Source organism: Callospermophilus lateralis, unplaced genomic scaffold (genome assembly GCF_048772815.1).
Source record: "Callospermophilus lateralis isolate mCalLat2 unplaced genomic scaffold, mCalLat2.hap1 Scaffold_578, whole genome shotgun sequence".
In the NCBI taxonomy this organism is placed as follows: domain Eukaryota; kingdom Metazoa; phylum Chordata; class Mammalia; order Rodentia; family Sciuridae; genus Callospermophilus; species Callospermophilus lateralis.
Window position 1 is genome coordinate 864,764 of NW_027514514.1, and position 24,515 is coordinate 889,278.

A 24,515-nucleotide genomic window follows, 5' to 3' on the forward strand; every position below is an offset into this window, starting at 1 on the left:
GATGCTAACATTATACAAAAAAGCAAAGGACCCAGTATAGTCAACACAAGGAACATATTATGTTAAATAGATATTACATATTTTGGCTAAAAAGAAAAATAACATAGACATTCTATTGACTAATTATAAGCACTATTTTCATTATATACTAACTAAATGGGCTTGGAAGAAAAATGTGTGTATTATTTGTTCCCAAAGAGAAGTTTCTAGGACTCATTATTAAGATAAAGTTATACCTTGGTAAGGTACATGGATTCAAAGTAGAGTGATGCTGTATGCCACAATGTCCCATGCAGTGGAAGACTACAAATCTCTAATACAAAATGAAGACAGCAAGATGCATAGAACTAGAGTCTTGTCCCTTTCAGAACAAAGAAGGCATTTCAATTATGTTTCAGTCTTATGCTGAATGTAGCAAAGAGATTCACAGGTAGTAAGGAGACGCTAAATATTTTTTAAATCAAATATAGTCAGCTTTCTGTATCTATGAATTCTACATTATTAAATTCAACCAAGAGATTGATATTCCAGAAAAAAAAGTGCCTGTTCTGAACATGTACAGAATTTTCCTGTCATCATTATTCCTTGAACAATACAGTATAATAACCATTTATACGGCACTTATATTGTGTTAGGTATTATAAGTAATATAGAAAATTGAAATATACAGGAAGATGTACATAGATAGTATGCAAATCATATACATTGCAGATTTTGGTATTCACAAAGGGGTCCTGGAATCAATCATCTTTGGATATTAAGAGACAATATTAGAAAAAGAATTCTAATATTTAATCATTGAAGATTTTGTTATATTTTTCCTTCTTCCTTTAAAATGTTACTAGAAATGTTTAAGTTAAAAAAATTTGTTCAGGATACTATACCTGAATGACCATTGCTGCTTTATTCTATACATTTTCCAGTTTTTCCTTTTTTAACATTAATAATTTTCTTTGTGCTAAGACTCTTCTCCAATATTTCTGAATGACCAGTGTTGCATTAATCTTTCTTTTCACTCGTTGTTTGGTTAGAAAATTTATTACAGCTGACTGAATAATTCTTGCAGTTTTGTCTCTCTCCTTAAAAAACAAAACAAAACCAGCAAATGTGAATTAAATACTTAATTATTTAAGACTTTATTCCTTATATGATAATTAATTTTTTTTAAGTTAATTAAGTTACTACAGGACTTTGGGCAAGAGCAAATTATTTCAGGTATTATTCTTTCTAAGTCAGACACTGTATGGGAAAGCAGGTTATGTTTCGTAGTTGCCAAAATGTTAGTTGTTTTAGATAGCTACTGAAAACTGGCCATAAATATAAATTTACTGTAATTAAAAATTTGAGGAGCAATAATGAATGTAACCTATTTCTGAAATATCTATGAAAAATTTTATTAGACGACGACTACTTGTTCTATTATTGTTGGTTTTCTAAATATTAAGTATAATATTGGTTAGTAGGTAGGAAGCTGAAAGGGTTAAAATAATCTGTTCTGCTCAACTGGTCAAGAGACCATTTCTCAGATTATTAAAAATGGCATTTTTCTCAGAACCTAAGAATGAAGCTATTTTATGTTAATGAAAAATTTTGTACTGTTGGGATCACAAAAGAAAGCAATAAATAACATCTCTATCCCTGTGTACAGATCTTAAACATTTTGAAAAATAAAATAATGGACACCAAAGTACTGCTTTATAAAGGATAAACTGAAAAATGGTCTCAGGACAAACAAAATGGTCTTGTTAATTACTGCAAAATCAGACACTTGATGTCCAGACCCAATCAACACTAGCACTAGGATAAGCCTCACAGAACACAACTTGAAAAAATCAAAAGGAGAGTCCTGCTGTAAGAAGAGCTGAGTCAAGCATCCCTAAGTTATTCTTCACAAATTTACAAAGCAGACAACATTATTCCCCATGCCCTAGGGCAGACTAAGTGAAAAGGTGGACAGAGGTGGAAAGGAATCAAATTAAGGAAATAATAGTGATTAGAATATTCAGACCATGTCACCTCAAAACACATACATGCAATTATTAAATTTATCTTTTTAGCTTCATATATTAGTAAATATAAAATTCACATCAAGAACCAATCAACTGGAGGCTGTATAGTAGCTCAGTGATAGAACATTAGCCAAGTATGTCCTGGGTTTGATCAACAGCACCATTTAAAAAAAAACTAGCATATTTTAAAGTACAATTCATATGTCTTCATTTTCTAGGATTACCTTATAGAGCTTTAGTTCTGTTTTTATTTTATGTTTTCTCCATGCTGTCTGTATAAGTCGAGCAGCTCTTATTTCTTTACGAAGATCTAAAAACCTTGCACAAAAGAAATGACAAATAGGTAATAAGCACCTAAAAAAACACAAAAGATGAATACAGAAGATCAACAGAGAATATATACTCACTGTTATATTCTGAGACTTATTAAGAGTTTAAGAAACCCTTATTTACCTTTTCATCTGGAATTGTATTTGACAAATCATAGCAGGTATTCCACCAAGGTCTCTAACTGCAGACCTGACCAAATAAAAATTTTTCTTTTCATTTTCCAGAAGATCTTTGTGGAGTTCTGAAGTATTTTCTATCATGCGAGTAAAGAAAAAGAAAGAAAGAAAGAATGAAAGAAAGAAAGAAAGAAAGAAATTAGAATGCTATAGCCCAAAATCAGACATGGCAAAGAACCAGAAAGGTTGATCAACAAAAAAGGACTAACCAGGATCAAATGATTTAAGAGATATGTCCAGAGTACTGTCATCAGATTCAGAGGAAGAATTTAATACCACTGAACCAGTTTGTGTGCATTCCACAGTTTGAGTAGTACACTGACATATAGCATCAAAAGGCACATACCAAGGATGGTAGTGATGGATAAGGTAACATAACACACGGCCATCTGAGAAAGACACTGTAAAATTCTCTACCTGATTGGAAATACCAGAAAAATAATTACTTGTTTTTAAATACTCATATAAGCTTTCATAGAACATTATATCCTTTTAGTAGTTAAAGAGTATCACACTAATTGTTAAGAGAATCTAGTATACCATATGCAAGGCCAAATTCTCAAATATTAAATCTTAACCATTTCAAAAGTAGGATTTTATATTATTACTGTCTTGGATTAGATAGTATCAATCAAAACTTCACATCCTTCCCAGAACCTCAGGATGTGACCTTATTTGGAAACAAGGTCATTATAGATATAATTAAGTGACATGGGGTCATACAAGTAGGGCGAGTTCTTAATCCATTATGACTGGTGTCCTTTTAAGAAGAAAGAGACACACAGACAGAAACACAAGGAGAACTCCATAAGATGGGAAGAGGCAGAGATTGAAATAATGCACAGATGAGTCAAAAACTACCAAGCACTGCTGGCAACCACCAGTACTTAAGAACATGACACAGTTCCCTAGAGACTTCAGTGAGAGCATATTCCCTTCTCAGGCATGATATCAGACTTCAAGTCTCTAGAGCTGTTAATAGAATAAAGGTCTAGTTTGCAGTAATTTGTTATAGCTCTCTTAAGAAAATACGGTAATTATAGTCAATTCTCATTATCCGTGAACGCTGAATAGGGAATACTGACCACTTCTCAGGGGGGAAAGATACAGTTAAGTTGCTGTGAGTCTCTGGTCCAACATTTTCATCAGTCTGTAGATGGCATTGTTCTATGTATGTTTCTGATTCAGTCAGAAACAAAGCATGGCCAACAGCACTATATACTCAATGCCTAAACAAAGTTTACTTAATGTACATACTTTGGAACATCACAGTTTTCTATTATGAATTCTGCATATGCTTCTACTACACTTGATAGCCATTTTAAACAAGAATATAATAACAAAATGGACATCATATACCAGTTCTGTATAAATGCTTAATTAAGGGCATTTTTCCCCCTTAGTGATATATAAAACTTACATCATGCATTTTCCAATTGGTGACAACTTAGATTAGTTAAAATCTAGCATATAACAATATAATCATTCATGTGAGGAAAAATCTGCTTAAATCTATAAATTTCATTATTTAAGAAATGTAAGAAAATATTTTATGCATTAAGCTTAATTGACATCAACCAAAATTATTTAAAGATAGTGAATTAAAACAAAAACAACCACAAAAAAACTTTACCTTCTTATTATAGAAGGCACAAACTGCATTTACCCAGTCCATCAATAATTTCACATTTTCACTATACTGTTCAAAGAAACCACTATTTCTTTTGTCTTTTTTCTTATTAATAATAGCATCAGAGCAGCACAACACTGCAGACAATGATTTCTTTATACTGTGTGTGTATTTTAGAAAGTGAATTTCTTCCTTTAATTGCTCTAAATTAAGGGAAATATGCACCTGAAACATATAAAAAAGGATAAATTCCTTAATTTTTCATATATTAGTTTATATTTTTAATGTTTTATTGGTGCTTTATATTGTACATATTAGTGGGATTCATTGTTACATATTCATACATACCCATAACATGATTTGTCAATGCCATTTCCGAGTACCCTTCTCCCCTTTTCCTCCTCTCCTGCCTTCTCCTTTCTTGCCTCACTTTCCTCTACTATACTGGTCTTCTATTTTCATGAGATTCCCCACCCTATCCCCCCTTTTTTTCCCTTTGTTCTCTCTAGTTCCACATCATGTTATTTTTGACCTACAGAATTAAAGTATCTATTCTGTATTTTGATCAACTGCAGGTTAAAAAAATAAAACCTAATCAGAAATTTTAAAATCCAAAAATAAAATTCCCAAAGTACAGAAAAATCTACATTTTCTTTAAGGACCTCATACATGCTAGGCAAGGCAAGCACTCTTCTACTAAGCTACATCGCCATCCTACAATCTACACTGATAAAATATCTAGTGGTTAAGAAAATGAGATTTGGGGCCACACAAGCTTAGATTCTCAGCACAGTTCCACCTATCAATGATATAAACTTGAGCTTCAGTTTCCTCACCTGTGAAGGAGACTTAACATGACCTAATGCATGTGTGAGAAATATTAAAATAGAATACATACAAAAATTATCACAGGCCTGAGACAGAATAAATTCTAATAAGTGGTAGTTATTATTGTGTGTATTTGATTCAAATTCCTTTTATAAACTAGTAATCAAAATTGAAAAATAAAAAAAAAACACAAAATGTGCCAAATGTATAATACCTGAAAAGCAAATACAATTTTCCAAAGCAATGCAAGAGTCTTTTCTCTGTGCCTATCCACAATATCCTTAGATAGGATTGAATTTCCTGCCAATAAAAATGCAGTCCATTAGCATGATTCATGTATATATATATACCAATATTCAATGAGAATAAGTATTTTTCTGTTCAGTTTTTACCATGTTCACCACTTAATTGAATTCCTCATGATTTAAGAATTTGAAGAACAATGTCAACATTGTGCATTTTTTGAAGACGACTTATTGCAGGAATCCTGAGTTTCTTTGAAAGATTCCAGTTCTATGTGAGAAGTTCCATGGTTCGCCTAGTAGTAAAGAAATTTTCAGATGAATTTGCTATGTAACAATATATATGAAAAGAAATATTCATTTAAAAATAGTTATTACCCACATAAATCCCAAGAGTTTAAAGAGAGTAAGGTCAAAAAGACTCCAAATAACTATCTCAAAATTGGATTGCTCCATAGTTAATGAGTAGCTGTTTTTCATTTTTAATTTTTAAATATAGAAATTCATGAATAAAATGATAAGAAAACTGAAACATACACAAAAATATACATACATATCAACAAAATAATAAACTTCTTCAGAGAAAGAAAAAAAGGAAGGAGAGGAAGGATAAGAAGAAGGAGGCATGTATTAAGGTGTGCTATAATCTATTAATCAAGTTAAGTGTTTTTTTGTTTTTGTTTTTATTTTAGTTATCATGGTAAATCCCATAGTCAGGTATTAGTGGCTTTTTTTTTTTACAGAGAAAGAAACAAAGGTCCAGGAGGAAGTTAATTTAATTGATCTAATTCATCATCATATACTGCTATGACAGAAATAAGACAGCAATTAAAATCTTGTTTCATCAGTTTCCATAACAACAGTTGGTCGAATTCTCTTTCTCTCTCTGTGTGTATAATAGTAATGCATACTATAAACATATTTGAATGTCTACCTAAAAAAGACATGTACTCCAGAGCTTGAATTCAAATTCCTAATATCATCTAGGTTACCAATATTTTATCCACTACACAATAGGCAATATTTCCATAGAAAAAGCAAGCCTCATATGATGTTGTATATAACTAAAAGGTGACCAAATTATTTACAGAATCATAGTTTCTAAAGGCTAGAAAATGACTTAAGATCATCCTAGACCAATCAATGTACAAAACATTTCTGCAACAATAGACCAACCCATTACCAGTTTAACTGGCTGGTTTGAAATTCACATACACATAAAAAAACACATAATGAGGCTGGGGCTGTAGCTCAGTGGTAGAGCACTTGCCTAGCATGTGTGAAGCACTGGGGTTGATTCTCAGCACCACATAGAAGTAACTAAATTAAATAAAGATATTGTGCCCATCTATAACTAAATCTCTCTCTCTCTCTCTCTTTTTTAACCCCCAAAGTGTTTCCTTGATAAGGGTATAAAATATTGGAGAGTTCCCTAGAAATAAGACTATTGTCTCCAATCCAGAAATTCTAAAGAGACTAACTGAAGTACATGGTCAAAGTCAGGCCTTCCAAAGCTGAAATAAGCAATCCATTACTAAAATCATAGCCAACTGTGAGGGATTCCAGTTTATTATTTGGTAAATATTCTGTAATTTAAAGTCAGGCTTAAAAGAGTCTATATCTCCATTTTACTCTATAAAACTTGGGCAAGTCATTCTATCACTTCATCTGATTTTAATCAAACATTAAAACAAAGTAAATGCTACTAAAGCTAGTCTGAAATGATAATGGAACTCATGAAGCTACTGTTGACATAAAATGTATTTAAGTGTTTAATGTTTTAATTAGTTTCATGCTCTTTCCCAGTCCTTTTCTGAGATATCAGTAGTTCCTAACCATGTACTGCAGAGCATGTACTCAAGTCACATGCCAACAGAAAAAAAAGTGTGATAGGAGAAAAGTTTCTAGGCATAAAACTGATATCATTTTTTGAAAGAGAAATCTCAATTTTTTTCAACCCTAAATTTATTCCATTACAAGAAAGAACAAATATATATATATATATATATATATATATATATATATATATATATATATATGTACAGAGTACGACATTTTCCAAAAAAATTTGGTCTATTCCATTAGCAAAATGATTCTATTTCTTATACTTACACATGACGCACTCCACACTGCAAATCTACAGCAAGATTTGTAACAGAAAAATCAAATTCATCAAATGGTGTCTGAACATGGCTAACAGGCAATCCCAAAAAGCCAAGGTGACGGGAAAGATCACCTTCACCACTTAGGAAATCTTGTGAAGAAGCCAGAAGGATTTCTTTACTAGCCTACAAAGAAACAGGTTGCAGATATAATATTTCAATAATATAACTTTTTATATAATAAAAGCAAATCCTTTTGGTCATTCTGTAAATATAGACATAAAATTAATTATAGTATAAAAAGATTTTCAGTTTCATATCAAATGTTAATACTGCAAATATCATACATTTTCAATTTAATGTTCTCTTTAAAATTTGCTCATAATTAATAACATACTACAAAACCTAGCATTAATTTGATAATATACTACATCAAAATTAGGTAAGAAATTTCCCTCAAAATTAATTTCTTAGAAACATAGTTTAGTTCATTTTCATGTCAAAATTAAGAGTAATAATGATGTACTGGTGAAAGGTTAACCAACAAAAAATCAGGAAAGGTAGAATTACTGATGGGATTCACTAAATAAACATTCATTCATATTATATTCTAACATATTAGTCTCTAGAAATGTTCTTTCTGGGCTGGGGATGTGGCTCAGTGGTGCAGTACTTGCCCCACATGTGTGAGGCAATGAGTTTGATGCTCAGCACCACATATAAATAAATGAATAAAATAAAGGTTCATCAACAGCTAAAAAAAAATTAAAAAAAAACAAATTTAATGTTCTTTCTAAACAGAAAATATGCCACAAGATCAACAAAAGCCTTAAATGGGAAATTTGAAATATATAAGATAAAATGAAAATTATACCTTGAATTCAGCATCTTTACAGAAGAGACAAGGATCATGATCAATAAGTCTGGAAAGCTTAGCATACCAACAACAATAACTTTTTCAATGTGAAAAAGCTTGGACAAAGCTTCTTCATGATCTTAGAAAAAATATTAAAAAAAAATAATAACAAATTCATCCATGAAAGGCAAGTTTCACTTAAAACATAAAAAAAGTAGTAGCAAACAAATAAAAAAATCACACTATGTGCCTTTCTTAGTGTTTTACATATATGAATTTGATAAACCTATACAACAACTCTACATAAGAGGTACCATTTAATATTTTCAATTCATGGATAAGGAAAATGGGCACATGAGGAGATTTAGCTGGATTCATTCAACTGACATTTACGGAGCACCTACTATTTGCAAGCTTTGTCCTAGGCACTATATATACAGTAGCAAAGCATGACAAATATAATCTGAATAGGATTTATAATCTATTGGAGGGAGAAGATGGATAGAGACAAAAAATAGTAGTAATAATTATACATAGTGAAGAGGAATAATGGGAATAAGGGAAAGGAAGGCAGTGGAAACAGACCTATTTAGACTGGTTTCTTTAAGAAAGTAAAACATAAATAAAAACAGGAAGAATAACCAGAAGCCATTTGTGCATAGTGTGGAGAAAATGCAAAGGAAGCAGCAATGTTAACCATCTCTTTATAAATGAGGAACAGTAGGGTGTCTATATTCAGCTGCTATATCAGGATTCCAAAGCAAGCAATTCAGAATAAACATAGCCAACCCTGTGACATCACTATTGTCTTCCAAAGATATGAGTTCACCATAAATTGTCTAAAAACAAAAAATTAAAACCTAAAGTCAGAATCATACTACCTCAAAAAAGGAATGAAACGCTATTGGAGAAGAGTAGACAACAATCTTCTAAAGAACTGGTAATAGTCTATATCCTAAACAGTAAGGAAATGACATAGTCATTCAATAAATAACCCTTTAAAACTATACATATATAGTTTATGCATTTTTTAAATGTTTACTTCACAAAAAAAAGACAAAACTTAGAACTTAGATAAATTTTTAAGCATCTGACAAGGAGCTTTTACATTTATGTTTAAAATTTTTCCTTTAAGTTAAAGGAATATTACAGGTATATACCATTGCTGGGGGCAGTGGTATATACCTGTAATCTCATTTACTTGGAGGCTAAGGCAGGAGGAACACAAATTTGAGGCCAGCCTCAGCAACTTAGCAAGACCCAGTCTAAATAAAAAATAAAAAGTATTGGAGTAGAGTACTGCTGGATTCAATCTCCAGTACCAAAAATTTTAAAAAGTATAGAAACATTGTTCAAATTTAATTATAACCATGCAACTACAAATATCATGAAAGTATAACAGAACGCTAATTATTCAAAATTTTATAATAGTTAACAAGTACTATGTAATAATTCAAATCTGGATGACGTTTTTTAAGTAGTAGTCCATCAAATAATTGGAAAGTTGTGATTTGGCTCAGACAGTTGTAGGTACAAGGCTTGACCAATTACTAGCATTTTACAAGTCACTTAATATCATAGCTTTCACTTTGTTAGAGAAGTAAAAATAATAATACACATCTCATTGAGATTTAAAGAGACTTAAATTAGAAAATATGTTTTAAACAGCCTAGTCTTTTCATTTATAAATGTTCAAAAAATTAGTTTACTATACTATAGGTTCATTACAGCCAAGATCACATTATGTATATTTAAAAGACTACAGAAGTAGCTGGGCATGGTGGTGACACAACTGTAATCCCAAGTGGCTTGGAAGGCTGAGGCAGTTTGAGGCCAGCCTTAGCAATTAAGCAAGGCCCTAAACAAGTTAGCAAGACCTTGTCTCAAAATAAAAAATAAAAAAGGCTGTAGGTGTGGCTCAATGGTAAAGTGTTCAATCTCCAATACAAAAAAAAAAGAAAGAAAGAAGAAAAAGACTATAGAAATAAATTACTCTGTAACAATATGTCAATAATAAATAATGACATGGTCCACTTATCTAATCAGTATTTCCTAGTTGACCTTATATTTTATATTGAAGATGAATCAAGCTAAACAAATAATTTTATAACTTCTATGAGTAAAACCACATTTTATTAAAGAATATTCTAAGTATATAATTGAAAAATAAACTGTTTAAAACTAAAACATATCCTCACCTCTACGCCAATTCGAAGCCACAAAGGATTATAGAATAATAGCCAGTTCAAGACTTTCTGACGTTCTCCTGAAATATAGATCAAAAGAAAGACAAGTTCAGATCACTAATTAAATAAAGAGGATAAAATTCCACGGAAAAGATATCAGTGGAAAAAAAAGAATAATCACTTATATGAAGCATATTGTATATATGAAAAATACTTCTATTGTTAACTATACATTATTATATTTATGTATGTGAGATTTGGGCCAGAAAAGCTAAAGCAAGTACATTTAGCTTTGAAACAAAAAATATCTCTATCTATCTATCTATACACACACATACACATACACACACATACACATACACACACACACATACACACACAAAATGAAATCAGTGTCTGGAAGAGATAATTTTATTTTTATATTTATTGTAGCATTATTCACTGTAGCCAAGATGTGGAAACAATCTAAGTATCCACCAATGAAAGAAAGAATAAAGAAAATGGGTTGTGTCTATACACATAATGAAATACTATTCAGCCTCTAAGATGAAGGAAATATGTCTTTTTTCACAACATGGATAAGCCTGTAGGACATTATGTTAAGTGCAATAAGCCAGGAAAGGAAAAACAATCACTGTATTATCTTGCTTGCACATGTAATCTAAAAACATTGAATTCACAGAAGCAGAGAGAATGGTGGTTGCCAAGGGCTGAGGAGATGCTTATCAAAAGGGTACAAAGTTTCATTTATGCAAGATGAATAAGTTCTAGAGATCTACTGTATAGTATTGTGATTATAGTTATCAAAGCTGAATTACAAACTTGAAATCTGTTAAGAATACATCTTAAATGTCCTCAACCAACCCATCCTCCCCACAAACGTAACTATGTAAGGTGCTAGATATGTTAATCAGATACATTGTAGTTATCATCTTACAATATATATGCATATTAACATCACACTGTATATCTTAAATATATACAATTTTTATCTGTCAATTATACTTCCTTCAATAAAACTGGGGGCAGGGACTAAATGCAAAATTTAAAAAATTAACCAGTAACCTTCTTACCAATATCTTTCCAGAGGTGTTTATCTTTTCAAACAATTAACTGCCTATTTTCAATTTCAATTTCAAGCTTTTTAATAGCTTTAACAATTTTTTCAGATGTAAATAAACAGCATGCTGTGCGGCGTAATCTATTCAACCTGCACCGTGCAGTATAAGCTCTGAGAGACATTTCATCTTTGGTAGGCGCTCTAGGAACACTTATTTTATGTTGATTCTCCGCTCCCAAAAGAAGAGTAGCAGCATTTACTGGGTAATAAAAAAAAGGATAAATGTTTCTGGTTAAAAAATATCATAAATTCTTAAATTCAGCAATAAAATCCAACTTAAGATGATAAAAATGGAATCCATTTCCCACTCCTTCCAAGTTTTCTTCTGATTCTCTAATCTAAAAATGTAGTTGTCATCATTCACTAAGTATCTTGGGCCAATATATCTCCACAACCTGTTAGCACTACCTGCTACCACCAACATTTTAAATATTAGCTTCTCTAATCCAGAATATTAAATGACCTTTGAACTGGCTTATTTTCCATCATTTTTATAAATTAATAAAAAAAAGTTAAGCTCCTAAAGAATGTGATTTTTGCTCAGATCCAAGATGGTAGACCAGAGGGAGGCAGCATTCTGTGTCGCTCCATGACCGGGGTCTCAGCCTGTGGGAATACTGCTTTGCTGAGAGTGATAGAGGACCCCCCATAGCTGATCCTGAGCAGGAATCACAGCCTCTTTGCCCGCAAGGCCCCAGGCCTCAGCTTTAGAAAAGGACTTCCGACTCCTGACTACTTGCTCACGCAGGTCACAAGGTGCCTTAGTGGGACCACTGGCATCAGCACCAGCGCAGAATTCCCAGACGTTGCTCCCACGAAGTACAGCTGCTACCCATGAGCAGGAACTCCAGCCGCCACTCCCACGTGGACCCCCATCTACCAATGTGAGGCTCCCTCTGTCGCTTCCATCTTGGGACTCTGCAACTACTGTCTTAGTCCCCTATTTGCAGTAGCCGGCCTGCACCTGGGGACATCAGAAGCTCTCAAAAAAAGCTAAGAGCTGCAACATTGCATGCTACAGAGCTCATCTAAACCAATCACAACACATCTCCTGGTTACCGCACCCCACCCCTCCCAACACCCCATCGCAGAAAGCAGCTGCCTCCATCTTGGGTCATCTTCATCACCATCTTTAGTTGGGGCAACTACCAGTTTGGAACACCAAATAACCACGTACCCATAGTTTTCTAATTCCTCCCAATCACCAGCAGCTGCTAACTTGGAACAGTGCAATAAAAAACAGCCCTCTATGACAGCCACCAGAGTGCAACATACAAGAACCTCTGGAGAAAGGCTCCTGATTAGGAAGTAGAAAGGGGGGGGGGAGATACACTTTAGAGACTAATTTAGAGGGCAGGAACTGTGAGGTCTACAGGTGAGATAAGGAGATAAGACCCAGCACCCACATGACAGGAGCAGATAGATGCCAAAGGAGATCCTTGAGGTGCAGTCTCCCAACTGGAGTGCCAAACCCCACTTCCAGGTGCCCTGCACACAAGACCAACCCTCACACCCTGGTAACCCCCACCATCATGAGAGCAGAGATATCAACTAAGAACAGACAACCCCACCTACTGGATGAGAAGGGAAGCAGGAAAGATTCTCATCTCCAACCAAAACAATCCTTATTTCTTCCTTTGAGATTTTTTTTCTTTCTTCTCCCTCTTTATTCTCCTGCCCTCACATCCCCAACATATGTGAAAGCAAGTACTTTGCATGAATTAGGATATTGAGGACTGGTATGACTGAATAGTATATTACTGTTGTGTTGTATATTCTTTTTTTTCTTTCTCTCCAATTTTTATTATTTTAACATTTTTAAATTGTTCTTAATATACATGTGTTTGTTTTATGTATTCTATGTCTTTCCTCTTACTTGTCTACCCCGAATTACTTCCTCTCTATTCTCCTGCTACTAACATTCTTCTTTAGATTTCTCTTTCACACATCCTAAGATTAACTCTATATCCTCATCTCATACCTCCTCAACATATCTTCCTACACCCCAGGTTCTTTGCCCACCATCAGAAACTATAAACCCTTTTACAAACCTACTGATTATATTGTAGATAATACTTGAATTTAGCATTTCTGTACACTGTGACCAACCTGTAAATATCTTAATAACAAATATTTGTTTTTAGGTGGTATTTTGTTTATATTTGTTAACATTGTCCTTTCCCTCAGGAGAGGTATTGGAACCCTACAGGGGCACTATAAGCCTATGGGATAAAAATGGTAATGCCTTGGATTCACAGAGCTAAAAAGGAAGACACAAAAACAACATGAAAAGACAAGGGAAGAAGGTGCCACAAACAAATGAAGATACCACATTATTAGAATCCATGGCCAGCACAGCAGATGAAATGACAGAGAAGGAGTTCAGGATGTATATAGTTAAAATGTTTTGTGAATTAAAGGATGATATAAGAGAGCAAATACAGGCAGCAAAAAAAAATCATCTTGACAAAGAGCTACATAAGCAAATACAGGAAGCAAAAGATTACTTCAATAGGGAGATAGAAGTTCTAAAGAAAAACCAAACAAAAATCCTTGAAATGAGAGGCTAAGGATGTGGCTCAAGCGACAGCGCGCTCACCTGGCATATGCGGGGTGCTGGGTTTGATCCTCAGGACCACATAAAAATAAAATAAAGATGTTGTGTCCACTGAAAGCTAAAAAATAAATATTAAAAATTCATTCTCTCTCTCTCTCAAAAAAAAATCCTTGAAATGAAAGAAACAAATTAAAAGTTCAATTGAAAGCATCACCAACAGATTAGACCACTTGGAAGACAGGACCTCGGACAATGAAGAAAAAAATATATAATCTTGAAAAGAATGTAGATCACAAAGTTGAAAATGGTAATAAACCATGAGCAGAACATTCAAGAAATATGGGATAGCATAAAAAGACCAAATTTAAGACTTATTGGGATAGAGGAAGGCACAGTTCCAAAACAAAGGAATGAACGATCTATTCAATGAAATAATGCAGAAAAATTTTCAAACATAAAGAACGAATTGGAAAACCAAATTCAAGAGGTTTACAGGACATCAAATGTACAAAATCACAACAGATTCACACCAAGGTACATTATAATAAAAATGCCTAACATACAGAATAAGGAGAGAAAATTAAAAGCCACGAGAGAAAGGAATCAGATTACATATAGGGAGAACCAAGTAGGTTATGTGCAGATTTTTCAACCCAGACCCTGAAAGCTAGAAGATCCTATAACAACATATATCAAGCTTTGAAAAAAATGGATGCCAACTAAGAATTTTGTATCCAGCAAAACTAAGCTTTAGATTTGATGATGAAATAAAAATCGTCCATGATACACAAAAGTTAAAAGAATTACAGCTAGAAAACCTCTACTACAGAACATCCTTGGCAAACTATTTTATGAAGAGAAAATGAAAAACAACAATGAAAATCAGCAAAGGTAAATATTACACTAAAGGAAAAGCTAATCAAAGAAAAACCAAGTGAAGTTAAATAACAAAAATAAACAAAAGTAGCTGGGAATACAAATCATATCTCAATAATAACCCTGATGTTAATGGCCTAAATTCACTAATCAAAAGACATAGGCTAGCTGATTTGATTAAAAAAAAAAAAAGACCGAACAATACAATATTCTGTTTCCAAGAGTCTCATTTCATAGGAAAAGACATACACAGACTGAAGGTGAAAGGTTGGGAAAAATCATACCACTCACATGGACTGCAGAAGCAAGCAGGGGTTTCCATCCTCATATCAAATAAAGTAGACTTTAGCTAAAGTTAATCAAAAGGGACAAAGAAGAACATTTCACACTGCTCAAGGGAACCATATACCAACCAGACATAACAATTTTAAATATATATGCCCCAAATAATGGAGCATTTATGTTCATCAAACAAACTCTTCTCAAGTTCAAGAGTCAAACTGACCACAACATAATAATTTTGGTGACTTTAACACACCTTTTACACCACTGGATAGGTCTTCCAAACAAAAGCTGAACAAAGAAAATATAGGACTCAATAATATACTCAATAACTTAGACTTAATTGACATATATAGAATATCTCATCCATCAATGAGAGAATATACTTTCTTCTCTAAACACACATGGATCCTTCTCTAAAACAGACCATATATTATGCCACAAAGTAACTCTTAACAAATACAAAAAAGTAGAGATACTACCCTGTATTCTATCAGATCATACTGGAATGAAATTAGAAATCAATGATAAAATAAGAAATACAAACTATTCCAATAACTGGAGACTAAATAATATGCTACTAAATGAACAATGGGTTGCAAAAGACATCAAGGAGGATATTAAAAAATTCTTAGAGGTAAATGAGAACACAGATACAACATATCAAAATCTCTGGAACACTATGAAAGCAGTTCTAAGAAAAGTTCATTGCATGGAGTTCATTCCTTAAAAGAAAAAGTCAACAAATAAATGACTTAACATTACATCTCAAAGCCTTAGAAAAAGAACAACAAATCAACACCAAAAGCAGTAGAAGACATATTTAAGGAAATATTTAAAATCACAGCCAAAATCAATGAAATTGAAACAAAAGAAACACTTGAAAATATTAACAGAACAAAAACTTGGTTCTTCAAAAAAATAAATAAAATTAACAAACCCTCAGCCATGCTGACAAAGAGAAGGAGAGAGAAAATTCAAATTACTAATGAACGTGATGAAAAAGGAAATATCACAACAGACACTACAGGAATATAGAAGATAATTAGATATTATTTTAAAAACTTGTACTCCAATATAAAAGAGAATATCAAAGGCAATGACAAATTTCTAGAGGCATATGAGTTGCCCAAGTTGAATATCAAGATGATATACTCAATTTAAACAGATTAATAGAAGATGCCATCAGAAGCCTACCAACCAAAAAAAGCCCAGGACCAGATGAATACACAATTGAGTTCTAAAAAACTAATACCAATACTCTATAAATTATTCTGAAATAATTTATAAGAAATAGAAAAAGAGGGAGCGCTTCCAAATTCATTCTGTGAGGCCAATGTCACCCTCATTCCAAAACCAGGCAAAGACACATCAAAGAAATAAAACTTCAGACCAATATCTCTAATGAACATAGATGCAAAAATTCTCAATAAGATTCTGGCAAATTGAATACAAAAACATATCAAAAAGATAATGTACCAAGATCAAGTGGGTTTCATACCAGGGATGCAAGGCTGACTCAATATATGGAAATCAATAAATGTAATTCATTACATCAATAGACTTAAAGAATCATAGGATCATCTCAATAGATGCAAAATAAGCATTTGACAAAATACAGTACCTATACATGTTCAAAACACTAGAAAAATAGGGATAACAGGAATATATCTCAACATCATAAAAGCTATCTATGATAAGCCTAAGCCCCAGGACAACATCATTTGAAATGGAGAAACAGTAAAGGCATTTCCTCTAAAAACTGGAACAAGACAGGGATGCCCTCTTTCACCACTTCTATTTAACATAGTTCTTGAAACACTGGTCAGAGGAATTAGATGAAAGAAATTAAAGGGATACAGATAGGAAAAGAAGAACTCAAATTAGCACTATTTGCCTATGATTCTTCTATACCTAGAAGATCCAAAAAAACTCCACCAGAAAACTAGTAAAATGAATTCAGCAAAGTACCAGGATACAAAATCAATTCCCATAAATCAAATGCATTTCTGTATATCGGTGACAAATACTCTGAAAGAGAAATGAGAAAAACTATCCTGTTTACAATAGCTTCAAAAAAAGAATAAAATACTTGAGAATCAAAATTTAACAAAGGAGGTGTAAGACCTCTACAACGAAAACTATAGAACGCTAAAGAAAGAAATTAAAGAAGACCTTAGAAGATGGAAAGATCTACCTTGTTCTTGGATAGGCAAAATTAATATTGTCAAAATGATCATACTACCAAAAGCACTATACAGATTTAATGCAATTCTAATCATAATCCCAATGATACTCCTCATAGAAATAGAAAAAGAAGTCATGAAATTCAACTGGAAAAATAATAGCAAAAGCAATCCTTAGAAAGAAGAGTGAAGCAGGTGGCATCACTATACCAGAACTTAAACCTAAACTATACTACAGAGCAATAGTAACAAAAGCAGCATGGTATTGGCACCAAAGCAATGGTACAGAATAGAGAACACAGAATCATATGATTACACTTATATTAGACAAAGGTGCCAAAAATATACATTGGAGAAAAGATAGCTTCTTCAACAAATGTTGCTGGGAAAACTGGAAATCTATATGCACCAAATGAAATTAAACCCCTATCTCTCACCATGCACAAAACTTAACTCAAAATGGATCAAGGACCTAGGAATTAAACCAGAGACTCTGCATCTAATAGAAGAAATCCTACACGTTTCTCTGGTGAATGTGAAATATGGTCTGTTTGAACACTGCGACAATGGGGAAATCACCATTTTGCAAGATTACACAATGGTTTGATAACTAAAATTATTTTAGTTATCTGAAATGGATTCCTATAATTTCTATGAAGAATAGACAAAAGTTAATTTCTTTCTCTTTCAGAAGAAAATCTTTCAAATGTTTCGGAGTGTCATGCTTCTACCTTATCCCACACCCAAGTCTTCTCTTTAAGAATAAACACTGCAGTGTTTTAAAATTTCATCTGAATTGTCTCTCACAGTCCCTGTACTATGCAGTGTTCTGACCTACTCCTTAAACTAAGGTATTAACAGTGAAGTCAATACATCCAAAATGTTCAGGCCACAAAGGACTGCTTACATTGGCTGATAAAATGATAGAATGGAAGGTAAAAAGAAAAAGCAAGTTTCAGTACTTTTAGTACAGAAAATGTATTCATGTCAACCTATGTAAGAAAAATTACCTACACAATCTTAAAAACTTAAGTCAATAAATTAGTGAAATATAACGTAATAAGTAAAGTATATTTAATTAAAGAATGACAAATCCTGTCAAATTTTGGTCTGCTAAAACAAGAGTATTATTAAATTTAAACATTAACTTAATGTTTACCTTCAGAAATACTTGTTTTTACAGTGAAGTCATCCGGAGTTAATATAAAATTTAGCCACCAAGTGAATCCTTGTTCCTGTTTTTCCTTCCAGCGCTCATCATAAAACATGTTTTTTGCAGCAAATGGCATTGGGTGTCTAGGAATATCTAAGAATACAACTAGATTATTACATAAAAAAATTTCTAGTAAATTACTGTACAATATATAGAAAAATAACTTTTTTTTTAAACTAGTGAAACCATAATAAAAAAACTGAACAATATTTGCTTTTCACTACTTGCTACAAAGACTTGAAAACATTTTGGGTATGAAATGTTATCAAGAAAAATGATAGGGAATAAAACAAAATTCCCTGATTATTTAAAAATCCTAACCTACCATAAAGCAATTTCAGTAAAATCTGATAGAATACCTTAATTATAATTTGCATACACACTTTAAAAATTCTTCAAGGCCTTTATTCAAATTTTTTAAAAAACTCATTTCCATTTGAAATGAAATTGATGCTTCATTCCATGTCACTTTTTCAGATTAAATATAATAAACTATATTTTCAGTTTAAATATAATAAGCACTTACCTGCTTTTAATGGTTTTATGAAGGTCAAATTAGACTGTGCCACAGCAACAATGGGTTTTATCCTTTTGTTTGTTCTAGAAATAGGTGTTTTGAATGCCATTGAATCTAAAATACATTAGAAAACAAAATTAATAGCATTAAAAAATAAAATTCCCAAAGTTGGTAGCTCATTTAAAATTAAAAGTATGGGTTCTTCATAATCATATTCATTTAGCAAATACTTAATAATTACTATGCTTCAGACACTAATATTACGAACTTAGTAGTCAATGAAACCAACATCTAGAATGTTTTTCAGACCAAAACAATACATTCAATTTTTGTCTACAGAAGTTACTGTCCAGATTTAACCACAATTGACTGTGTGCATATATTCCAGACTGTGTTAGGTACAGGGAAAATACAGAATAGAAAGATAATTGTCACAGCCTATAGGCAGTTAAGTCTAATACAGAAAAAGTTTAAAAGGGGCATAAAAGACCTTCTGGATGAAAATATACATGTGCTAACTCCTAAAATGAATATTAAGCACAAGGGATATGGCTTGCTGACAAAACTATAACAAGGATACAACAAAGAATAAACACATATAAGAAATTACATAAAAGAAGTTGGAAGAGGAAGGGAAGAGTTCAACAATATTAATAATAGTGGCAGCTAATAATTGAATATACTATGCCAAGAGCTATTAAGTATCAATCTTTCACTCATATAATTATCACAATAAATCTATGAAAACAGTACTATAGTTATCCAAAATTTACATAATTAGGATTCTAGGGCTTAGAGGTCACATAAGTTAGGAAGCAGCAGGGGTTTGAACCTGGGTAGTCAAGTTCTAGAGCCTGCACTATTAACAAGTTTGAAGTACCCTCTATTTCAGTGACAGATTTTATTTCAAGAAATAACACCTTCATCTTTATTTTTGAAAATAGTATAAGCAAGAAAATGAATGGGGTTATGACTAAAGATAAAAAACTACAAGGTAGTTATTAGCCAAGTTAGATATGATAAAACAATTTTTAACAAAGGTAGGAAACAGAGCAGAGTTGTTTTAATAGTCGAAACAATAAGTCTTAATACCAACTCACTAGGAAAGTGGTGAAGAATGAGAACAGACTGATTCCCAAGTATATAGCTTACATGATTAATAAATAGCAAGTAATTATAAAGGAAAAGGCAATAAAATTCATAGTAGCAAATACCTATAGGAGTAGCAGTTCACTCTCTCAAAAGCAGGTTTCATACCAGCATATTCTGCTACTAAATGTAAGCATCTTTCCTAATTAGAGCAAACTATAGCCCATGTGTAAAATCCAGCACAATCTTCTTTTGTATGTTCTATACGCAAAGAATAGTTTTTACATTTGTAAATGAATGGGGGGAAATGAAGTGAATAATATTTGATGACATAAAAACTACATGAAATCCAAATTTCAGTGCCTATAAATAAAAAATTATTAGAACACAGGCACATTGCTAATGGCAGAGCTAAACAGTTGTGATAGAAATATGGCCTGCATAGCCAAAAATATTATCTGAACTATGAAAGAAAAAGGGGCTGGGGTTGTAGTAGGCAAGTGAAAGAGCACTTGCCTAGCATGTGTGAAGCCCTGGGTTCGATCCTCAGCACCACATAAAAATAAATAAATAAGATAAAGGTATTTAAAAAGTTATTTTTAAAAAAATCCCTAAAAAAAGGCTGCTTACTCTTGTTTTAGAGAAATCTCAAATCTATACCTATTATGAAGATAAGGAACATGATCAAGTTATAACATTTATTAAGTTATAATTTCTTTTTATTTGAACATTTAAAACATAAAAGGGAGACTCACTTTGCAACCTTCAACAAGCTAGTCCCTCTGCACTGAAATCATTTTATTCATTAGGAAGCCTGTATTAGTGCCTTATCACATTATTTGCCATTCATACAACATCTCTGCTTCTATGCTTCAATAATTCCCTGGGCAGAGCTTAATCATTAAAACTGGGAGTAGCTTGAGGATACAAATTACATTTTTTTCCTGGGAAAACAGAGCCTAAACAATGTATGAACACTTAATATGTGCTTTATTAAGGGGCCTCATTAGTGTTGAAGAAATATATCTGGAGAATTGTTTGTCAGAAGAGAAAGAAGCTAGAGCAGCTCTTAGTGAATTACTGGCTCTTCTATGGGCTCATATATCAGATACCAAATATGTACAGTTCTCTCTAAACCTAACAAAGAGGTTCAACCACGTGGCAGCCTCAAAAACAGGTATGGGTTTGAGTGTCAAAAATTCAGTGGTCTTTGTTCATTCATTCATTCACGAATTCATTCTGTTCATCATTTGTTGTATACCTTGCAGGAGACCAAAATGGATATGTTTCTTAGAATCAAATAATTTGTTATCGGATCAGAACATATCTACAAAAAACAGTAAAGCAAGAAATAGAAATAACAGGTAGGTTCAAGATGTCACATAAGCTGTAATTTGTTTCTAAGGGAATATAATTAGAGGGAAATTCATTAGAGAACAGTATTTACAAAAGTTGGTTATAGTACTTGAAATAAAGGATTAAATTAATGAGAGAAAAACAGATATGAATGTTAGTAAGAGTATACACAGACAGAATGGTGAATAAAGATATCTGGCTAAATAAACAGAGATCCTATAACTGATGACCTAAAATGACAGAATAATAATTTTGTAAATCATCTGATAACAGTAAAGCACCATTGGAGTTTCCTGAGCAAGGAAGAAAAACACCACATAGTGGAAAATCAGAAGAGTTGTTTTAATAATTATACATTGGCACAGAACTTTGAAGTCAGTGAATCCCATTGTGCCATCACTATAATCCTTGGTCGTTACCCCAAATAAAAACTTTTATTTATCTTTTCTTCCATTTAAACCCCAACAGTTTAACAAGAATGGTGAAAAAAACCATTTATGTTGTAGCTAGGAAAACCTAAGTTTAAACTGTGACTCTAAATATTTGGTAGCATTTGAGAATCTGGGTCAAGTCACTGTTTTGAACATGATACGATGATGAGTGAACTAAATAAAAAGGTCATTCTAGTTAGAGAAAACAACAAACTGCAAATACCCTGAGGACACAGCATATTTGAAGTTTCAAGGACTACAAGGAAGTCAAAGTGGTAAAAAACAGTGAGCAAGGGAAAGAGAAAAGTAAGAGGCTGGAAAGTCAAAAGGTCATAATATTGATGTTATAGGGACCTGTAAATCATTGTAGGAATTTGGGCTTTCATTGCAACAGGAAGTCATTAGATGTTATGGAACTGAACAGTCCAAGCCCTAATATTTTAAAAGTAGTATGTGGGTACGCAGACTATGGAAAAGTCAAGGGTGAAAGCAAGGAGATCTGTTTGCACATCCTGCAATGACAAAGACTGGCCCAAACGGTGCCATTCAATGGTGAGTGAGAAGTGATCAGATTATGATTATATTCGAAGGAAAGAGAAAATTTGTTGGTGGACTGAGTTTAGAATCAGATCTGCATTTGAGTTTATAAAGAAAGGATGAGAGAGAAATAAAAATAAGGACAATTCCACAGCTTTGGGCCTCACTATTGAGAAATAACAGATGAGATCATTAAGAGAATGAGTAAAATATAAAAATGTTTAATAACTACCCCTCTGTAATCCAAAGTGTAAGGGAAATAAGAAACTTCCCACAAAGAAAACTGAAAGGGAGCAGTCAATGAAGAAGGAAGAAAACCAGGAGAATGAGAATGGCAAGATAAAATGTTCCAAGAAGACAGAGGTTCAAGGCTCCAAACTGTTTACAAATAGTTCAAGATGAAGACTGAGAATAGCCAGGCATGGTGGTGCATGCCTGTAATCCCAGCACTTTGGGAGGCTAAGGAAGGAGGATCATGAGTTCAAAGCCAGCCTCATCAACTAAAGGAGACCCTAAGCAACTTGGCTAGACCCTCCAAATAAAATACAGGAAAGGGTTGAGGCTCAGTGGTTAAATGTACCAGGGTTCAATCCCCAATACAAAAAAAAAATTGAGAAATAATCACTGGATTTACAGTGTGGAACTCACTGACCATTTATCCCTTCAGCCTATGCTCTATGCTTATGTTGCTTACATTTTCTTTTAAGCAAAACTCCTTAATAGAGTCAATGTTCCCTTTGTGATCATTCACTGAGTTATATACTGATTTGTATAATTTTTGCATATAGATTATACTTAATTAAAAGTTATTTTCTGAAGTAAAACATCATTTTGAAAGGAGCTTTATTAGTTATTTCCAATTCATCACCTAAAATTGTTGAATCCACTTCAATCAGTTTTTGCTATTTTATTGAAACTTTTCTTGTTAAGGTCGATTATAATGGTTTTATTGGATGTAATCCTTAATAAATAGAGAAGCATCTATATTTCTACTCCCTCAGTGAAATAGGAAACGGGTCATCAGCTTGGATGAGGATCACAAAACTGACATTACCTGGGGTAGAACCCCAGCTTTACCACTGACTGACTGTAAAATGGGCAAATTACTCAAGTCTCAATGTATCTATTTGTAAAATTGTGCTATGGGTAAAAATAACATTTACTGCACATGAATGTCATAAATATTAAAAGAGGTAATAGTAAGGCACTCACAACTAGGTCTGACACATAAAAGAACTCAGTAAATGTCAGCTACTATTATCAATCATGAGACAGGAGGAAAAAGAAGTTTCAGGAGAAAAGGGTGAGGTACCCTATAGCAAAGCTAATAAGCAAGGAAAATACAGTCATAAAAAGAGTTCAGGGATTACTTGGGGTTTGTAGTAATAAAGAACAACCAAGCAAGGTTCAGGTATAGAGTAGGCAAAATTAGACTGAAATACAGTTGGAATTTGCTGCATGGACAATGAAGGGAAGGAAGCCAGGGGAAATGCTTGTGTTGAACCATGGAATTCAAGCTGGATTAGGAAAGATAGATAGATCAGAGATGAGGGCCATGGAAACAGTGGTGGATTAAAGAACTGTATGTGTACAGTGGGGTATAAACAATGTTGAAGTTGGGTTCTAGAGGAAATGTGGAACTTATAGAGATAGTAACTGGATATTAAGATGCTTTTAGGAAAGCATGACCTAAGGAGGTTGGAACTAAATTCCCAGAGTAGTAGAAAGATATTCGAAAATGATTTTGAAATCATAATAGTAGTAGTTTTAGAAAAAGTATAATAAGCAAGATTCAAAATTTTGAGAGTGAATCATTCTCTGCATCAAGAGAGGACAGGGGTGAGAAAGTCTGAAAAATGAGCTTTAAACTATTTTGTTATTTTCTTTTTGCTTGTTTTTAAGGGAGAGAGGGGATATTAGTTTGGAAATAGATAAAAAATAAAAAGTAGATATTAGAAGATTCCAGCAGGAGCTCCAAAATCATAAAAGTAG

At 32.8% G+C, this 24,515-nt stretch overlaps 1 pseudogene; it reads right to left on the reverse strand.

Annotated features, from left to right (window-relative positions):
- The window catches only part of LOC143387957 (abnormal spindle-like microcephaly-associated protein), a 69,866-nt pseudogene that overhangs the window by 40,600 nt on the left and 4,751 nt on the right, over positions 1-24,515 (reverse strand).